Genomic DNA, 5,172 nt, shown 5'->3' with positions numbered 1-5,172 from the left:
TGTTATTTGTATAATATTAACTATATTATATTTTTTAAATGCAGCCCAAGACAATTCCTCTTTACTCAGTGCAACCTAAGCAAGCCAAAATGTTGGACATCCATACCTTACAGCTTAGGATTGCCACCTATTGGTCTGCAAGTGAGATTTTTTTGGTTTTACCCTCTCCCAAAGCCTTCCTTCTATAAAATTACACACCAGAGACCAAACCAGAGTACTCTGACAGCATAAAATCCCTGAGATGATGGAAAGCTGCTCACTTCCAAGAATAAAACACATTTTATACGGAATATCCCTCTTCATCATATTCTTGAAACTAAAGACTGTTTCACAGAATATGCACTGCAACAAACTGAACACTTGAGCCCCTCATTGACTCAGCTCTGAGAAACATCAGCAGCCAGATATGCTTGCTCTAACTGAGAGCTATTCTCTTGCTTGGGTACTCTGATACTTACTCTGTAATTAATGACATTACCTCTGACACCAATGTGTTTATACGCATCAAAAGCTGAAGACATCATGTTGCAATCACACTACGCTTGTCATCTGTTGTTCCTATTTTCCATTTGCCAGCAAAATTGATTTCAGACTTCTACAATAATCCCTTTGATATTTCTTACAATATTGAAAATTGTTGTATGTGGTGTTCCAAACTTTACATTCCAAACTATGGAATGATAAAGCAACTACATTGTCACTGATATTATTCAGGGCACTTTCGTCAATGTTAGATTAAAAAAACATCTCTTTCTGTATTATGAACAAAGGCAATGTGATTTGACATCAGCCTCATGTAACAAAACCCCAACTTGGGCCACAATAAATGGTTTTTTACACAGCATTTGAGAGATACACAAACACAATAGTTAATGATTTTTATCACTAACATAGCTCCCTTAAACTTGGTCGAGATTTACTTGAAGGGATTTGAAAATGGGTGCACATGACTTTTACAGAGTGAAGGAGCCACTCCTCTCAAAGTAATATGCTACACATAACTATTCGATCTTATTTGTTATGTTATAAGCAGAAAGTTCCTATACAGAAACATCAAGCCTGGGAATTAATTTTAATCAAAAGATAACATAAATTGAAATGCGCCTCTTGACATTAAGTTTCTAAAGAAGCAAGCATGCAGTCAGTTGTGGTGGTGTTCTGGGTATTTGAAGTGATTTTTGGAAAATAATAAAGATCTTTCATTTGATTCCTGTATTTCTGTGCATACTTAAAACCACAGTTTTGAGGAATTCTTTCTTGTGAGCTACACTTATCTGCATATTTGGTCACAGTTTGAGACTTACAGGATTCTTCTTTTGTATTATTGACACTGACTCTCACATCACTTCCACATTCTCAAATCTTACATTGCCAGATCTTTAGTACATAGTTGCTTATTTTTAAGCACAGATATTATTTTGTCAAAAATAAATAATATACACCTTTTCTCACATAAAAAAAGTTTAAAATATCATAACCTTATGAACGCAGAAATTCTATGTTTCTTTTCTGAATCACCATCAAAGGAATTATAGCATTGTGGGCTTCCTCAGTCTCCAGAAAAAAATGTTCCAGGCAGGGGAAAAGCAAAAGACAACATTTATCCTCTATTCTGTGTGCAGTAATTCAGTAATAACAACAACACTTACATTACTCGTATCTTTTAAGTAAGGCTGTTCCCTCTAACACAACAGAAGTTAAACACTGCACTAGTCTTGTGAAGCACAGTCTTCAAAGCTGTATCTTCAAAAGTAAATTGAAGCCTTAAATACCAGGTAGCAGTAATTAAACTTGGTGTTTTACTTTTTAGAGAATGCATCCTCACAAATATTTGCAATACACTAACATTAAACAGCAGTTTCACAGACCATATTTAATATTGCATCACCTTAGATTCGGACAATTTTTATTGGGACTCTATCTTAAGCCTCAGAGGTCATTACTTCTTGCCTTATAGCATCACACATCTCTAACTCAACAAATTTCATCAGACACAGAGGATGAACTTTTCAGCCTCCTCAATAAACCAATATATATGTTTTCCTGCTCAGATGGAGGTTGAATCTGTTCCATAAATAAATACAGCAATAAGCTCCACTTTCCACAAACAATTCCCTAAGCTACTCAGCAATCGCTTCTACATGAATACCAAGAGTTCAGTTTAAAAAATAAGAAAAAAAGCCATTTGAGAGGTCATCTACCCAGCATTTCAATCTTTTTAAAACATAAAATTTGTATATATATATTGTGATATTTATGCAGGTGTGCACCCTACACATAGATAGTATCAGTTCCATGTTATTGCGTATCATGAAGCATCTTGTTCTCCTGATGCAAGCTGTTGCTGGTGCTATGGTAATTCCAGGTAAAGCTGATTTTGTAATGAATATAGATAGGCTTTTCTGAACTGTCTGGTTCTACTGAATGGCAAGGCAAGCATTTACAAGCATCCCTAAGCTCAAACCAAAATGTTAAAAAGGTGTTGGGAAAGAAAGGAAAGATTCTGAGGGGGACAGATCTATCAGATGATATTTGTCATGGAATAAAAGAAAAACCAACTGTTGAGCCCAGTGTTAGCTGGAATTAAGAGTACTCATGGAAGATGACATCTGCACGGCTGGCAAGCACAGTTGCCTCAAGCGTAGGGGCAGATGCTATCATCTGTGGCAGAAGCTAGCTGAAAGCCAGAGAAACAAAAAGCTTTTATCAAATAGTGGAACCCAAATCTCAGAAGTAGAAGAAACAGCAGAACTTGACAGCAGAGAGAAATGGAAGAGAAAGTTATTCAGGATGGACTACAAACCTCTGAACTCAGAAGATAGCATGTTTTAGAAAGTGATCATTTTTCTAAAAGTAGTCTTTCACATTTGCTGCTTTAAATGCAGCACTTTGACACTCTTTCCTATGCACAAATGACAAATACAGAAAGCCGTTTGTCTATGAAATAAAACCAAGTTAATGGCATGGAAAGCACCGTAACACCTGTTTTCTAGGTTAGGTTACTCTGATTTTAACCCAACAACTTAATAGGCTTTAAATTTCCACCTACCTGCATGAAGCTGTAAGTACCACGTCCTTTTTATTTCTCAGGAAAAAAGGCTTTTTTTCTGCACTGCTTTGCTGACACCTAGTGAGTGAGCCTCTGCTCCAACAGCTCTGGGCACATGGGCCCCCCAAAAAGAGATGGTGACGGAACAGCCATTCTTTGCATTCCCCTTGCAGTGAAATGTATTTAAACGGCCCCAGCTGAGATTTAGCAACGCGCTGAGTCACGCATCAACTCATTGCAGAAGACTGCAATGCTGGTGATGTTGATAAGAGATGAAAATTATGGAAGCGTGTTAAAGAGGAGAAAGAGAAAAGAAGCATGCTGAAAATAAGTAACGGTAAGAGTTTTCTCCTTGCAGCCTAAATGCCTTTTACAAGGATGACTGACTCAAGGAAACCCGCCACTTGTTGGGACTTGGGTCTTCTTCTGCCTCATGTATTTAATTGGGATATTTCACTGCCCATAATTTCTGGTTATTAGCTCCTTCGTTGTATGTTTTTGTGTATGTAAAATATGAACTATAAGCAACTGCTTATTAATGTTTCAAAGTTTATTCCAGTGTAATCCTATCATTATAATAATAAAAGCACGACATTTGATCCTTGGCTTAGCTTGGAAGAAAAGCAACTATGCATGAGATTCTCCGCTTCATTGAAGCTGCTTAATATTGCCTGGGGGATGGCACGAGTTGGATGTCACAGTATTTCCCAGGGCTGAGGAATCCTGCAGCTCACCACAAACACACAAACTAACATTTTTAAATACAGTGCTCCTGTTCTAAGTAGAAATTGATGAACTGAATCAAAGTGCTAGCTATCTGGGATAGCAGTGATGAATAAGAGGGCATTTCATTTTTTAGAAAATGACCCAAGTGAGTGACGACCATATTACAAGATGCACACTTTTCTGGGTGCTTAGAAACACCTGCTCTAAACTTTCAAGGATAACAAGTCAGGGTAATTGAGCCTAAACTCTCAGATAAATAGATAAGTAAAACACATCTCCAAAACAGCATTACATCTTTCACAGTTTCATAAATAGCAAGTATCCTAAGAACTGCATAGGCCAAATATGAGTACAGCACAACAGAGAACACACATGAGAAGGTGCCCATGGAGGGAGTGGATGTACTTCTCAGGCATAGCTGAAGCCACCTACATCAGCACCGAGATGCTCACTGCTGAAGTTCTTCCTCAACAGCCTGGTATTGGCCACAGTGCTTCAGCCAGTCAGAATGGATCCTGCATTTAAATGGGAAGCACAGACTCTTCGCTTCTATCTCCAAGGCACAATGATACATTTCACCTTTATTTGTGATAACGTTCAGGCTCATAATCCACTGCACAACTCAACAAAATCACTATCATCAAAAGCCAATTTAAAAGCACTCAATTTTTACATGGGTATATATTTTTCTTTTAATTAAAAATATTTCTTTATTTAGAAATTTGTTATGGAAAACAAATTTTCCTCTACTTATTTCATATTTAAAATTCAATAAAATATTTTCTACTTGGGGCAGTCACACACGACTTTTTGTAATTAAAGAAACCTGCAGAGAATCTCTTTGGCTGGTTTCTATCATGCATAAGACACAGCTCTGGATAAATTAATTCTCAGTACTTTTCCTGTAGTAATCACACTCTTCTTTAATAGCTTTTTCCTTCCAACAATAAACATGAAAACAGTGCCTGTAGATGATTAAAAAGACAAATAACTTTTAATTGCTATTAGAGGAAACTCATTCAGGTTTGTATGAATATATTGAATGTAATACAAATTTTAAAATGTAAATACCTTAATGCCATCTTATAACCACATAATATTGGTTAATCCTGAGATTGAACACAGACAAGTATCAAATCAGATGAACACCTCCATTTGACAAACTGAATCATATTCAGAATTTCTCTTTCACACATTATTATTTTTCATACGTCACTTTCACAGCCTGAGCCACAAAAGGTTATTGGAAAAAAAAGGACCATTTAATACGTCATTACTGAACTCTCTATTAACAGTAATCAATCCATCCAAAATTATTAGTCACTTCTGCTTGCACCCTTCACCACAATAATTACAGTTTAAATACTATAATCAAGGAAATAAAATATTCCCACTTA

This window comes from Meleagris gallopavo, chromosome 3 (assembly GCF_000146605.3).
Source record: "Meleagris gallopavo isolate NT-WF06-2002-E0010 breed Aviagen turkey brand Nicholas breeding stock chromosome 3, Turkey_5.1, whole genome shotgun sequence".
NCBI classification, from domain to species: domain Eukaryota; kingdom Metazoa; phylum Chordata; class Aves; order Galliformes; family Phasianidae; genus Meleagris; species Meleagris gallopavo.
Note: the sequence above shows the minus strand (reverse complement) of the source record.